Source organism: Myxocyprinus asiaticus, chromosome 15 (assembly GCF_019703515.2).
Source record: "Myxocyprinus asiaticus isolate MX2 ecotype Aquarium Trade chromosome 15, UBuf_Myxa_2, whole genome shotgun sequence".
In the NCBI taxonomy this organism is placed as follows: Eukaryota; Metazoa; Chordata; class Actinopteri; order Cypriniformes; family Catostomidae; genus Myxocyprinus; species Myxocyprinus asiaticus.
In genome coordinates this window covers 1,244,185-1,261,146 of record NC_059358.1, presented here as the reverse complement: position 1 = coordinate 1,261,146, position 16,962 = coordinate 1,244,185, and the positions used below count along the sequence as shown (strand labels likewise).

General features: G+C 40.5%; 1 protein-coding gene across 2 annotated transcripts in view; it reads right to left on the bottom strand.

Moving 5' to 3' along the window:
- LOC127453144 (cyclin-dependent kinase 14) overlaps positions 1 to 16,962 on the bottom strand; it is a 217,384-nt gene that overhangs the window by 166,307 nt on the left and 34,115 nt on the right. The window contains exon 1 of one of the 2 annotated variants that reach the window (XM_051719329.1): positions 3,102 to 3,195. The exons of the other annotated variant lie outside the window; for it this stretch is intronic. The gene's annotated coding sequence lies outside the window, so the exon portion shown is untranslated. Of the gene's footprint in view, positions 1 to 3,101; positions 3,196 to 16,962 lie in introns of those variants that run through there. 2 annotated transcript variants of the gene reach the window in all.

Genomic DNA, 16,962 nt, shown 5'->3' with positions numbered 1-16,962 from the left:
ACATCAATTTTACAGAAATTGGAAGTTAAAAACAGAGTAAAAGAAGACAAAGGTTGTGCAGCAATAATGACTAAATTGTCCGTCTTCCCTGACACTGCCTGTTTCAATGCATGTTCGGATAAGAACTCGCTTCAGTACAAATCCCTTCTGGATATTGTCCTCTACAACATCAGCCTTCTGTTTAAACCATCCTGTTTTTACAACCTACACATAGACAATGTCTCATCATAGACCTGAGCGTGATTATTGTGATGTCACTCAGACGTAGCGGTATGCAGAAAACCCATGTACTGTATACTTTGGCGTTTAGCTTTCTCAACTGGCATCTGCACAGTCTATATGGTTTAAAATATTGCAGTAATCTATTATACGGGAGAAATTCGCCCAATTAGGTGAAGGTGAAAAGGGCCAAAAAACAAGGACCACGAGCTGGAATCAAACCAAAACAACAGCTGGCATCGCTTTAATGAATTCGCTTTAACTGGTTGACATTTAGAAAATTTGCTTTGTTAATATACAGCCGTATGGACGTGGCCAGGTCTCTGTTATCGTAGGTGCAACCGAAGCGCTTAAGTGGATCATAATGGTCAAGTTCACGTTGAGAGCTTGAGAGTCTTTCAATGAGTTTGTAAGGAAAAGAGAGCCTTTGATAGATTGGTAATAGTGGTAAACGTTTGCTCGGGAAAGCAAAGCCATGGTCAACAACAGTCAACTGATGAGTAGATTTACATAAAATATCTAACAAATGGAGGCACGGGCATGATTAAAACGTTGTATCTGGAACAATTAAGAGATGTTTACTCCCTTGCGGAATTAATTATGTACATTTCTAATGCGACCGGCCGGGCGCTAATGAATGTCCTCAGCGTGATTGGGTCTGTGCGAGGTTATGTGTTTAAACCTTACAGTCTGACCTCAACTTCATCTGTGACCTCATCACAACAGTCTGCACACGCTGTTTGTAATAAAGCTAACCGCACAACCATACTAAAAAGACCAACGGGAATTTAGATGACAGTCCATGTGCTGGTGTAGCTGGTTGACCATGGAAGTTTTGCTAGTTAAGTTAGTTAAGCAGTGTGGTGGGAACACTGGCACTCCAAAACCCAACAAACCATACGCTTGTGGAAGTACCACCAAATACATAACGTAAAATACAATGCTTGCAAGCTGTAATTGCTACATTGTTGCATTGAAGGTTATTACAAAATTACAGCTCTATTTTACCAAGTCGAGTAATTTGAGTCACTAAAACTGCTAAACTACTCTACTATGTGGGGGGGGGGGGGGTTCAGAAAGCTCTGTTTATTTTTGCAATTATGTTCGGTGGTGCTAGTGGTGCATCAGCTTTAAATTGGGATGTATTTCACATTAGAAGCCTAGTTAGTTACAAACTAACTAGTAGTCACTCTTTATCTAAGTATGGTTGTACCATTTGTTGTTAAGGCAAGACTTAGCTAGTTGGTCATAAGCTCTCAGTAAAGTAATTCGTAGTCGCATAACATGACGTTTACCTTCATTCATCCAATAAACAGCCAGTTTTATTTTGTAGCGGTTGATGTTTCAAACTTATTTGCCGCGTGTCTTTCGGTCAACAGTAATAAATTAAATTTCAGTTGAAATACCATACATAAACAATCATGAAATATATTAAATAGCATATTTTATCTATGTAAAATACACATTTTCAAGAACTGTATCTAAAAAATTAATAAGGGGCTGTAAATCAATACTAAAATACTTTGTTCTAAAACAGTGTAAAGTCTGACATTTATTAATTTTAATACATTTATAATACATTGTGTTTGTGTATCTGTGTGTGCGTGTGTGTGTGTGTGTGTGTGTGTGTGTGTGTGTGTGTGTGTGGAAACCTAGCATGCACACTGGGCAACACACAGTACATTACATCATCATTATATGTTATGTCTAAAGGATGGAAGTCTGTCACGCAAAACATGAGCTTATTTATGTAATCCAATCAGACGTTTTATTCAAAGAGTTACTCCCGGTTTGAAGCTTCCGTAAATATTTAGTTTGGACGTGGAGTTACATTTGAACTAAGTGTGATGATGCAACACTCAAATATTTAGTTGTGCGTACGTTGTAATTTAGTGCCTATTTACACCACAGCTAAGCAGAGCTGGTGCAACTGGCATCTACTCTCTAGATATGACTCGAATTCCTCTATGCAAGTCTACGGGTTTTTTTTCCACCTGTTTTATTTACCGCCAATTCTGATCACTTAGTATAGTAACTTAAGGTTAGAGGTTTGTTCAAATCACACCATGAGCAATAGTAATGGTGATTCTTGACTTGGCAAACACATCTAATTGCCCAGAGTGTGTTACGCTGATGTCAGTGCAACTCGGTTTCATCATTAATGGTCATGTTTGTACCAGTGCCCTAGTTCAACCATCACCATGCTCATTTTGTCTCACACCGTGTGTAAGTGACACATATCAGTGCTTGTCGTCCGTTCATTCTCTTATCCTTGCACAGGTCTAATCCTTAACAGCACTCCTGCCGCCTGATAACGCTGTCGATGGAGATCTCACACAGGCCTCTGAGATTGCACCGTGTGGGGATGCTGCGAGGCGTTAACAGATGGGAGAACGGCCTGCTTCTTCCTCAGTCATCTCCCCTCCCCCCCCCATCCCCACCATCCCAGGGGCAGGAAGTCCTTACACGTAACATCACTCAATTGCTCAGAGAAGGCAACAAAAACAGCATCCCGTGTCAAAAACAGCTGAAATGCATGTTATAATGCAAAATGCATGAAGCTTGTCTCTGTCAGCGCTGTCTCAAGTACCACCACGATTCTCAGGTGGGCCGGCCCGTTCCAGACATGACAGCACGTCAGGGGCGATGCACAAGCCATATCATGCCGTTTGCGAGTTTGTGTGCATGCATTTCCTCCAACACAAACCTGTATATCCCCTATAAATGCACACACACACACACACACACACACACACCATTTGGCATGTTGTGGCAGCATCTCGGGAGCAATTGTACTGATCCGGAGCATGCAAAGCTGTAGAGAGCAGAATGGTCGAGAGAGGGGAAGAAACAGATGCTTCAGAGGGAAGCAATAATCTTACCTTATTGGAGTCACTGTGTGCAGGAGACAGTTCACCTGTGTGCCTTTCGCGTGCAGACGAAACGCATGCAGGCCAATCACTGCCAGCGAATCGCATTCATAACATCTCTCGCAGACTCAAGAGGCTGGAAGCCCAGAGATCGGACTAAAACAAAAGGGTTGGAGAATGATGGGGGGATCTTTCAGAGTGACAACTCACGCATGCCCATGATGCAGCATCTATGCATCATGTGTGTGTTTGAAGTCACCGGTCGCATTAGAAACACAACATGACATGCCGTGTGGCCCTCTCGAGATGCCGACTCCAGGGGAAAACAGACAGGCTGTGAGCGATGTCCCTCCTGCAAGCCGAGATGGTCTGATCCAGAGGAGTTTGAGGAAGCAAGAGGCAGAAGCGGAGTCTGCAGCAGCCGTGCAACCCATGTGTGCTGGATGGAGTGCTCTCTCTCTCTCTTCTCTCTCTCTTCATTTCAGCTATTGATTTACTCATGCTCTGCACAGCTTCAGTGAAATATGAAACTCTGGCCTGCCAAGTAGCCATTAATCGAGGGAGTAACATAAACAACAATAACAGAAATTACAGGAAGGCACTCCAGAATACTACATTCTCCAATTGTCCAGCATCACATGAGCATCGACTTATGGGGAGGATTCAAACCTGCATACTTACAACATATCACGCATGCACATGCTAGGGTAAATCTCACGCAACCTAGGAACATTCCTGGTTCAATGCAAATTAAGCTCAATTATATTATTAATTGATTATATATCAACAATTATATGTGACATCCAGTATTGAGAATGACAATTTGGGAGGGAAACATGCTTAATTGCCTAACAAATTATGTCCAAATGCAAAGAAATCTGAAAAACCATACACAACTAAAACAAACAAGCTTACATTTTCTTAATGCAAAACATATTTAGTTATTTGTTTTTTCCAGTTCTGGGATGAAATATGACCTGGACATGTTTTCGTGAAACCCACACACTATGTACAATGGCTCCGACACACATTAGATTTTTAAATACAGTATGCAGTAAAATATATATACACACTTATACATATATGCATGTGTGTGTATATGTGTGTGTGTGTGTGTGTGTGTGTGTGTGTGTATACACCGATCAGCCACAACATTAAAACCACCTGCCTAATATTGTGTAGGTCCCCATCGTGCCGCCAAAACAGCACCAACCCGCATCTCAGAACAGCATTCAGAGATGTTATTCTTCTCAGCACAATTGTACAGAGTGGTTATCTGAGTTACTGTAGACTTTGTCAGTTCAAACCAGTCTGGCCATTCTCCATTGACCTCTCTCATCAACAAGGTGTTTCCATCCACAGAACTGCCGCTCACTGGATGTTTTTTGTTTTTGGCACCATTCTGAGTAAATTCTAGAGACTGTTGTGTGTGAAAATCCCAAAAATACTCAAACCAGCCCATCTGGCACCAACAATCACGCCACGGTCCAAATCACTGAGATCACATTTTTTCCCCATTCTGATGGTTGATGTGAACATTAACTGAAGCTCCTGACCCATATCTGCATGATTATATGCACTGCACTGCTGCCACACGATTGGCTGATTAGATAAATCACATGGATGATTGTTGGTGTTTACCTGGATAAGCTGCAGTGAGCTAAACTTCAGCCCTTGCACAGATCAATAAGGCTCCGCTGTGTGTGTATAAGGTCAGTGCTTGAGCTATAATTCAATAACACAGGTGGCTTCCACAAAAACAATATTTGCCTTATCAGCAGCCCAGAAGAGATTGAACACTCAAGGGCACTGGGTAAACCTCTAAAAAGAAAGCACTATCTGCTCTAGGTGTAGATTGCACAACGCTATCACTCTTCACTCACAGGCAACCTTGAGAGATGAGGGCGTTGCCATAGAAATGAGAGACAGCGATTATCAGCGTGCAGGTAGAATAGTCTTTATTTGCACACTTGGAAGAAAGCAACAGAATCACGCTCTGATTACCTCAATAGAGAGTAGAAGTCTGAGATCTCCCATTGTTTTCTACTAAGACCAATAAACACAGGTTGTGTACAGTATGTAGACATGGGTTAAGGTTATGAAAAGATCTAAATATACTGTGCATATTGCACATACAGCATGAGTAGATGGAGGCATGCTAAAGACTCCATCTGAAACGCCGATTTGGGCCAAAATGGCTGTCTGGATTTGAAGATAACCCAGTTTTCATTAAGAGATTTGTAATGGAACGCCCCTGTGAGACTGATGGAGTTCTGATCCAAAATGTTGTTCTCAAAAGATACGGCCTGCATCTGTAGTTTAAATCCTTAACGGGATCTGCAGGATGCATCTGTGAGCACAAAACCAAAAATATGTTGGTCATGTTCAGAATGAAATACTAGCCCACTTGCAAGCTACTTACGGACTACTACACAGTATATGGGTGCTTCTTCAACTTCAGGCACTTTTATCAGTGTGGACTTCTTGACAGTAGTTTCTTAAATTTGTCCACTAACAATGTCCAAAAGTGTGTGTTCATGCATCACAGGAGATTTAAATCATTCAAGTCATGAAAATTCATTTCCAGCATAATGGAATTCTGTGCTGAAATTATGCTGATTGAAAATGACATTTTTAATGCTTTTCAAATAAAATGACCATCTCCTTTGTTTTGCTTAACATTTGATGCATCCTAAATACACACAGTTAAATCATAAGGTACTTGTGGTGGTGCGGTTTCTCACCTCAATCCGGGTGGTGGAGGACAAGTCTCAGTTGCCTCCGCTTCTGAGACCGTCAATCCGCGCATCTTATCACGTGACTCGTTGTGCATGACACCACGGAGACTCACAGCATGTGGAGGCTCATGCTACTCTCCGCGATCCACGCACAACTTACCACACGCCCCATTGAGAGCGAGAACCACTAATCACGACCACGAGGAGGTTACCCCATGTGACTCTACCCTCCCTAGCAACCGGGCCAATTTGGTTGCTTAGGAGACCTGGCTGGAGTCACTCAGCACACCCTGGATTCAAACTCACGACTCCAGGTGTGGTAGTAAGCGTCAATACTCGCTGAGCTACACAGGCCCCAGCAAACCAAATATTTAAGTATGTGAGGCATTAAAAACATCTGATCAAGGAATGGAAGATATAATGTGGAACAGGCTGAATAGAGCATGTGACGGTTCTGTAAACTATCTGTCTGTCTATCTATCCTTATTGTTGAACCCTAGTTAACACAGATGCTTGATACTATCCTGATACTTTAGACAGCAGGTTGTTCGTGTTGGATGACTTCAGAGGGTGTTGAATTTACTTGTTGTCCTAGTTCTTCAAGAGCATGTCACAGTTATTGCCAACAGCTACAAACCAGTTGTGATCTGGTATTCAGACATGAGCCAAGCTTTCTGGCTTTTTCAAAAAGTACAGTGAGCTGCCTACCTAGACCGGATTTTAAAGCACAATACTGTAGGTGCGTTCCCAATGTGAACATTGGCAGCATAATTAGGCTGATATCTAAGAATGCTTTTTTGGGGGCCTCAGTAGCTCAGCGAGTATTGACGCTGACTACCACACCTGGAGTCGCGAGTTCAAATCCAGGGCATGCTGAGTGACTCCAGCCAGGTCTCCTAAGCAACCAAATTGGCCCGGTTGCTAGGGTGGGTATAATCAATTGGGCTAACCTCCTCGTGGTCGCTATAATGTGTGGTTCTCGCTCTCGGTGGGGCGCGTGGTGAGTTGTGCGAGGATGCTGCAGAGAATAGCGTGAGCCTCCACACGCGTTACGTCTCAGTGGTAATGCACTTAACAAGCCATGTGATAAGATGCGTGGATTGACGGTCTCAGATGCGGAGGCAACTAAGATTCGTCCTCCGCCACCCGGATTGAGGCGAGTCACTATGCCACCACGAGGAATTGGGCATTCCAAATTGGGCATTCCATAAAACAAGAATGCTTCTTTTGGCAATTTCTATTATGAAGGCCATCCTATAATGCACTGTGACCAGCTAGACAGTTCACTAGTGTCTGGTTCATATCACTTCATATGTGAGCAGATATCATTTATCATGTGAGCCGTTCACTCTGCCCACAAAGTTCACATTCAGCTAACGAGCCAATCCATTTTGCCAGTATAACGAAAGACAGAGGCAAAATCAAAATAAATCGTCTCTTTTCTGAGTCTCTGGCCTTTTGTTCTTGCATATTCAGTTGCAAATAACCTCAATTGACACCATAATAAGATTCATTCATCACTGTGGGCGATGAAGTGCTCATTAAAACAACGTGCAGACTGTTAATCTGCGCATTAATAAAGCTAATCACGCCTTATCAAATGAATTCCCTTCAACAAGCCGTCGACTCTCAAAGGAAATTCCTCGAACAAAAGTTTGTCATTGTCACTGTGCATAAATGGAGAATGAATATTGATGCTGGCAGGTTTGAAGAATTCATGCACAGAGGCTCTACATGAAAATGAAGAAAAATGGAATTTAAACAAAAATATTCAAATATTCTAGTCAGTTTGCATTTGTTGTGAAGTCTCAAGTGAGAACTCACTTAACAGGAGTGTACCGTGTGAAAACGCAAAGCTTAATTAAAAGGAGAGGAAGCATTCTTAAAAACTCTCAACTTCAGAGTTCATCTCAGGTGAAACTAAAGGGTTTTAAAACACACTGAATGCACACGTGTACATTTTGTACAGGCAAAGCAACATAAATCCAAACAGAATGTGAGAGTTAAGCCAAAAATGAAAACTGTGTCATTATTTATTCCCCCTCATGTCCTGCTACACCCATATGAGGTGTTCTTTTCCAAACAAGGAACGTTTATAGTGATTGGGGTTGTCAAGCTCCAAAAAAAAAAAGGAAAATCACAATGAAAATATCATAAAAGTAGTGAACACAGGAAACAAGGTCGTTTGCCACATCAGTGTTGCCAAAAACGACGGTAAAGATATTTCCATGAAGAGTGAAATCGGGGTGATGGGCAAACAGCTACGTGTGCTGATTGTTTTTTGCCTTAACCGTTTATGATTTTATACCATGATAAAAGAAAACCGTATTACGCTTTTACACGATATTGTAAACCGTATAGCCACGCCCCCTCATTTAAAAACCCCACCCTCCAAATATAATTTTGAGAGCAAAACCGAGCAAAAGAGCAGCATTGTTTGTTCTTGTGGCTGTCATGTTCAACAGTGGCACAACAGCGCCCTCAACTGGCAAACATTATGAATCATAATCATTTTCAATTCTTCTAATTTATTGCATACAGTCCATTTACACTACCAACTTCTTATGAATGTGCTGTCTTTGTTTATATCACTGGTGCTTGAGGGAATGGACTATTTAATAGGACGCAGACGGTGGAATAACCGGAGAAGAACCTCAGAATGAAATTGCATTTGATCCAGCCCATTAGCGCTTTGTGAGGGCGATTTCACCAAACCTACTTGTGCCTAGACTTAGCACATGCTGGCACGAAAATACCAAAACTTCATGACCATGCCCATTGATTTTGCACCCATGACTTATGGCATAGTGCTCTTAGGGTGTGTTTACACTTGTAATTCGGTTCTCTTGGTCCAGACCAAAAAAGAAAATGATACATTTAGTTCTGGTTCGCTTGCCATTCACACTGCATTTTTAACACTGAACCTAAAGATGCAAAACAAAAGGCGTAAGGATAAGATCACAACCTGATTGGACAGCTTTTATGATGTATATTTCTGCTGGGCTAAATGTGCTCGTTGGACCCACTTTCCCTTAACCTATCACTGAACATTTTGAACACTTGAGCATTTTTGTGCGTTTTTTCCCAGTATACTGGAAATATGCTCGTCGGATCAAATGTTAATAAGGAACTTTACCTCCTCATTGCTCCATGTTTGCCCTCTGCTCATTTTGTTTTGCATACACCACTCTTACCGCTCTTCCAATGTTATCAAATCTCGTGATTTTTAGGGTTGCATCTTGTGACATCACATCCTGTTATTGGTCCGTTTAGACGTCTTTGGTCCATGCTGCGTTCATATATCAGTCGAACTGCACCAGAGTCCGTTTGGAAGCGGACCGAGACCCACTATTCAGGAGGTCTTGTTCTGCTTGTTTGGTGCGCACCAAGGTTCGGATGGCAGCGTTCACACTTGTTCAAATGAACCGCACCTACAGAGCAATCGCACCAGAGTTCGATTTAATCGAACCAAACCTGCCAAGTGTGAACACACCCTTAAAGTAGTGCCCTGAGACTACCTAGCATCTCCCTTTGTGTTCCATGGAAGAAAGGCACATTGGAACAACATGAGGTTGAGTAAATGACAGCATTTTCATTTTTGAGTGAACTATCCCTTTAATGGCTAAACAAAAAGGTCATTAAAATCATTGCTTAAAATAAGCACAACTAAATCATGAATATTTTATATACCGCTCAGCCTTATCAGCACATCACCACATTTTCTCTGTCAGTGTCTTTTTTTCCTCTGAGCAGCAGTAGAATTTAAGACCCTGCTGATGCGGTTCGGCTTCTCTCCAGTATCCAAGTCATCGTTATTCCTCTGAGCTCTTTACACCTCCATGTTTAAAAATCAATTACAAAAACACACAACAGCAACACAATATTGGAAAGGTGTTTGATTGCCTTGGAGTATTGACCTGCAATTAATTTGGTACTAATGAACAAAACAATACCTAAAAGCCCAAGGGACACGTCTTCACCGTTCTTTTAATAATGGTGTGACTTTAGTTGAACAGCCCCTAGGAGAATGAACTGCACAAGAAGAGGAGTAACCTCGGCTTTGTGCTGACTTAACAAAAGGCATTCAGGACCTTAATGAGAGCAAGCAAACATAAACCCGATTCAGCAAGGAGCTGTGAAATCACTACAGACGGACAGTCCCTCGACAAACAATATCAATGTGGCCATGTGGGACATTCCTTGTCTGAAACTCAGGAAGATATTCAAACTAGATATCCACAAGTAGAACTGAAGTTCACTTTGTTTATGTTAAACAAGCTATGTCTGTGAAATAATCTGTACTTGTACATTTTGGACCAATATAGTCTCATGACAACTATTGCAAGATATCTTATTACTTTTATTCACATAGAGACCAACCAATCAATAAGTAGAATTTCAAATCAATACAATGCAGGCATCAAATTTTTGCTCGCCTCCTATCCAACACTTTATTTAGGTTTAGGGATTGGGTAAGAGGGGTCTTTATGGTTAGGCTTAGGTTTTGGGGTTTGGGTTAAACTTAGGAAAAATCGTAAGAACGCTTGTTCAAAACCCAGATGTTTCTCCTCCTTTCGTATTAAAATCATGGTTTTGGTTTAGGGTTTGGGTAATGGCTTGTACTTTTTGGATAGGTTTACGTTTGGGTTAGGGGTTATACCTAGAAAAAAAATAACAGTTATAATATAGTATTTTGTTGTGGTGACTCCAGCCAGGTCTCCTAAGCAACCAAATTGGCCCGGTTGCTAGGGAGGGTAGAGTCACGTGGGGTAACCTCCTCATGGTCGCTATAATGTGGTTCTCGTTCTCGGTGGGGCGCGTGGTGAGTTGTGCGTGGATGCCGCGGCGAATAGCGTGAAGCCTCCACACATGCTACGTCTCTGCGGTAACGCACTCAACAAGTCACGTGATAAGATGCGTGGATTGACGGTCTCAGACGCGGAAGCAACTGAGATTCGTCCTCCGTCACCCGGATTGAGGCGAGTCACTACGCCACCACGAGGACTTAGAGCACATTGGGAATTGGGCATTCCAAATTGGGGAGAAAAAATAAATAAATACAGTATTTTGTTTTGTTTATTTTTCTCTATGGGTGTTAAATTCCATTCTGATTTCATTATTGTAAGTAGTGCCCGAACGATATTATCAGCCAATATTAGCCTTTCACAGATATATCATATCAGCGTATATATTTTCCGATAAGCGCAAATATGAAAAAAAAAAAAATCAGAACATATATTGCTAAAAACAATGCTTGGGGTGATTTAGAATTGGTGTCATAATGTAGTTTGTCCAGCAGAGCACGCTCCGACTCCTTTGTTTACAGAGCTGACTCTGAGCTGACGGTGGTTCTGCAGACAGGGCGGAGTTAAGCGGTGTCTTCACGGTAAGGTGCTAACTAGTTTGTGAACTACATACTGAAAAATTCATAAACAATGACCCCATCATTTTCCCTTTTCAATATAACTAATATAACATTAACCCTGCCCCTGATAAATATGTCACTCATGTTTACCACATCTGTTTGCTATGTTCGCCAGCTATAGTTTGTCAGAGCATCTTTTTGCAGCTCAGCAGACAACGGTGCGGTGGTGGATTGTGTCTGTTGAGTGTTGATTTCACACTATGTTGTTACCTAGTTGGTGAGATGCAATGCTGGAAAGTAAATAAACAACATCCATCTTTTACTCTCCGTGACAACACATTCTTCAATTCATGCCGGATTTCTTTCAGTTCACCGTCTGAATTGAGTCCGGGGCTTTCGGCCTGTTTCTTAGGGGAATCAGCTTGAGCACGTAAGTGTCTTTTAATGTCTCCAGAGCCCGAGGATTTTGAATTTTTTGACATATTGTCTTCCTAAAACAGTTAAGAATCAGGGTGTATCGAATCTCACCGGTGTATGACACAAATAGTAATAAAACTAGCAAAGTGCGCAGAGCTCGTCGTTCACATGTCCGACTCTCGCATAGCATCACGTGACTCGGTGTCAATGCAAGCGTAAGAAAATGTATGTTTGCTAGAACCGAACTTTAGGTAAGTATACATACATACATAATGGGATTAAAACGAAAACATGTGTGAGCCAACTGGCATGATCTCTTACAATTTTCCTCATCGACTTGTTATGAGAACGGGTTGTTTTATTTAGACTCTAAACAGATTTCTGCTTATTTCGTTTGTGGAAACTGATGCTCCATACTTTGTATACATTTTTTTCCATGTCGGTCTATTATTGTGGTATCAATTATTTCAGACAAACCCGATTGCTCAATATATGGGATCTAAAAGCGACGCAGGTGACAACTGTTGGCTTCGAGTGCCATCAATCTAATGCAAAAAATCAAAAATCAGAAGTATCCATGAGAATGGTGATTAGTGCCCTGAAACGGCACCTGCTGACACAGAGAGCAAATCAATGATAGATAATAAGTCGTCAAGGTCAACAGCGAGTTGAGGACCAATCAGATTTTAATTACTGGAGCAGATTAAACATACCTTGGGAAATATCCTGCACACGGCAGGTTTAGAGCACCTACACACTAGAGAAAACTCTGACAGAGCGTTTGACAAAAAGGCATCTGAAAGATTTATTTTTGAGGGTGTGGAAATAACCAGGTCAATTTTAATCATGCACAAATGCAGAAAAAAGGACCCACCTCTCCGAAATTCTCATTGGTCATTGGATGCCTTTGTTAGCCCAACTAAAAAAGGAAAAACTTCAAATCATTGCTCTTTCAGCTCTCAAATCTCATTCCAGGTTGTGTGCTAAAAACATGGCAGTTCAAGATACGTGATTCATTACACATACTGTATCTAGGCCTGTCGCGATTATTTAGTAATCGTCTGATTGCGTTTTTTTTATCTGACCGCGTTGTTTGAGATAATGCACTTCAAATTCCAATCACATTTTAATGCACAAATAAGGGAATTTTAAGCGCATATATAAATGGCATCAATGGCGCGTTTGTGTATTATTCCGTTGAGCTCCGAGCGTCACTGAGCCGCACCGCGGATGTCAACCAGAGCAGCTCCTGTCTGGAAGAGCGCGTGAAATGCTTCTCAAATGCTCTGATGCACACGCCATCAGCAGAGGCTCGCACCAAACTCATGTGAAAATATAAAAGAACCAAAAAACTTTGATAGTGAATGCAAAGAGCTCCAGTTTCACTTTAAACCATCGTGTAATGGCAAATGTTCTTGGACGTTGTGGGTTAATTCATGCAGTTTTAATGACACGCAGTGACACAGAGGAGGAGACGCATGCTTACTCTATATCTGCGGAGTGATAAAATGATTAAAGGAAATCTCAAAGGTTTTGCTTCATGAGAAATAAGGGCTTGTGGGTTTCATCAAAGAGCATGTGAAAGGGGGGCCTGGGTAGCTCAGCGAGTATTGATGCGGACTACCACACCTGGAGTCGCAAGTTGAATCCAGGGTGTGCTGAGTGACTCCAGTCTGGCTTCCTAAGCAACCAATTGGCCCGGTTGCTAGGGAGGGTAGAGTCACATGGGGTAACCTCCTCGTGGTCGCTATAATGTGGTTCGCTCTCGATGGGGCGCGTGGTGAGTTGAGCGCGGATGCCACGGAGAATAGCGTGAAGCCTCCATACGTGCCATGTCTCCGTGGCAACGCACTCAACAAGCCACGTGATAAGATGCGCGGATTGACGGTCTCAGACGCGGAGGCAACTGAGATTCGTCCTCCGCCACCCGGATTGAGGTGAGTCACTACGCCACCATGAGGACTTAAGAGCACATTGGGAATTGGGCATTCCCAAAAAAAAGAGCATGTGAAAGTAAAAAAAATTAGGACTGAAATATTGTAATATTGCATAATATAATATATAAAACACATATTTAATTTTTTATTAAAAATATAATATACGAGATCCAAAAACAACAGTGTAAATTATTTAATATGAACCAAAATGAAAGCTGAACAAAAACAGAGACATATTTTAAGTATTTAGAAAAATTTTGATATTTAAAACATTACTTTTCATGTCATTCATAAGATTATAAAGCCTTAAAAGGAAATCAGATTGCCCTATTTTATTATTTGATTTATAGATTTGAAGTAAAATATGTAAAAATTACTTTTCAAGGTGTATGAAGCACACATGCACCTTAAGAAATATGACAATTAATCACGAAAGCCCTAAAACAGACTATTAATCGTCATAATCGTGACAGCCTTACAAGTATCGCTGCAGTTCAGAGGTGAAATGTCCACTGTGTGGCGCTAAAAGCGAGTTAAATGTTCTTCCAAACAGATGAGTTTTTTAAGGTGAATGCTTTTAAGTATTAAATCAACAAAACAACCTCCTATTGTTGTTGTAGTGCCTCTAGAGTTCATGTCACGTACAACGAGCCAGGAAAAATAATTTAGCAAAAATATTGGTATGATTCTAAGTGATTCTAAGAGACCAGGTTATAATTTTCATTTGGAATGTTGATGCAATGATGGTCTGTCATACGACCGACAGCAAATAAGCAGTTAGCACACACAAGTGTCCCAGACTGTGAGTTGTAAGCAGGATGTGTTGCCTTAATCTGTGCAGGAAATTATCTCACAGGAGAATGAAGTGATTTCAGCACTCATTAACCAAGGCATACATGTCAGGGATTGAGGCATTAACCACACGGCCCTGTGCCAATTCCACACCCGAACCATACTAATGACACTACACCTTAATCTAGAGATCCCATCCCAACACAGCGGCCTGTGAGTACACACCACTTTCATAGTGTTAGACTAGGAAGTTTGGAAATTACCCTGCGCGTGGCAACTTTAAATTTGGTGATTTTCAATATGGTGATTTCAAGTCCACAATAATAGATCAAATCTGTTGAGCAACATCTGTTAAGAGTTTTGTTTGTTGTTTTTCCAAGTAAAAGGGTTTGCCTGTATGTCAGTTGGACCTCCGAGGTAGCAATTGTAAAAATGCTCTTGATGGGTCAACACTTAAAGCCCTTATGAAGCGCTCGTGGTTCTCGACACTGCAGGCGGAAAATGCTAAATGGAGTGTTTTATCAGAAAGAAAGATAAGAGCAGTTCACGGCCGTGGCGATACTAATGGGCTCTTTTGTTCTCTCCGCAATACTGCAGTCAGATGCACGTATTACCAGCCCAATAAAGAGTAAATCACAAATCCTTGCTGTCGTGCCATTCATCATGTCCGAAGACATAGGCTGTGCTCGGACAGGAAAACTAACCTACTACTTATGCTATTTTTATGCTAATTGCAACAGGTATCATGCAAAAACACACACGTCAAAAAGTAGTATACTACACAGTTGTCACATGACGTCACCTTGTAGCATGTTTAATTCAGCGAGTGGCGTCTAGTTATAAACAATGAAATAATAAATAAATAAATAAATAAATAAATGTAGGTATACACCGATGTATCGACCACTCATATTTATTAGCCTATTATTGACAAAATTAAAACATCGGCAAAATGGTCATAAGAATGAAAACGTTGATATGAAAAACTGATGGTTTATTTATAATTAATTAGGTAAATGTATTGCATTTTATAAAGTTTATAATGATTGTTCTATGAGTAATATAAAGATGTACCAACCAAAATGAATGAAATTTGAAAAAGCATGTTGAATATGCATAGCATGAATTTGTAATGTTCCACCATAAAATGTATAATAGTACGTATAATATGTATTCTAGTATTGTTCTATGTATACTTTAGCTAGTAGTATGAATTGAGCATGTTTAGCCCCGACAACCATTCAGAGCTTGACATTTCCAGAGCGGTTTGCATATTTCCAGAGTGGAGTGTTGGCAGGAATGCGTCCCCACATATCACACGCTAATGAGCGTAATGGTCATTTTGATGTCTGGTGGTTGGGAGGGGCGCATTCATCAGTATGAGCTAATTACAGCACGTTAATTTAGACACCAGCTGCTGCCTAACATCTCATCAACAACAATAGCTGAGACCAAACGGCGTCTCCTCTCAGACTGGATTATATAGCGGTCCGGTTCCTGACCCTACAGCAGGACTAGAAGGTCAAGAGCTAAACATGCTCTCTTACAGCACTGGTATACTGTATATTTATACACTACCGGTCAAAAGTTTTGAAACACTTGACTGAAATGTTTCTCATGATCTTAAAAATCTTTTGATCTGAAGGCGTATGCTTAAATGTTTGAAATGAGTTTTGTAGACAAAAATATAATTGTGCCACCATATTAATTTATTTCATTATAAAAATAAAAAGAACGTTTTTGAAATTGATGACTTGGACCAAATAATAAGGAAAAGCAGCCAATAAGTGCCCAACATAGATGGGAACTCCTTCAATACTGTTTAAAAAGCATCCCAGGGTGATACCTTTGTTTAGTCACAACATAATTCCCATAGTTCCATCTATGTTATTCCATAGTTTTGATGACTTTACTATTATTCGAAAATGTGAAAAAAATAAAAATAAATAAAGAATAAGTGTTTCAAAACTTTTGACCGGTAGTGTGTGTGTGTGTGTGTGTGTGTGTGTGTAATATATATATATATATATATACACACACACACACACACTGTAAATACACTGTAAAAAAAATCCAACTTCAGTTTCGTCAGATAAGCTCAATTTTAAAAGTTGATTGAACTATCTAATATCGAAAAAAGTGAGTTTACTTAAAACAATCAGTAAAGTCAACTTTTATGCCATTTAAGTCAGAGCAACTTACAGCACATTTTTAAACATTGAGCACATACAATGTCAAGTTTGGTGGTGAAGGTAGAACATGTGGGCTTTTGAGCATGCTCAGTTTGATCACTGACCCTCCAACTATTTGGTCTCTTGGTGCGGCTGATACATGATCTTATGTCAAAATATGGATCTGCTTGAAAAGAATGTTTTTATATAATTTTAAAGAATACTGAAAATTATGGTCAGCTTTACTTAAAAATGCAAGCTTATTGAATGAAATAATCATTGATATTTTTGAGTTCTCTTAACTTATTGTATAAAGCTCATGGCACTTACAATCCAACTTGAATTGTTAAGTTGGTAATACTAATTTGCCTGAAGTTGAATAAACTCAAAAATGATTTGCAGCTGGTTGCCTTATTTTTAAGTTAACTCAACTTTTTTTTTTAAAGTATATAT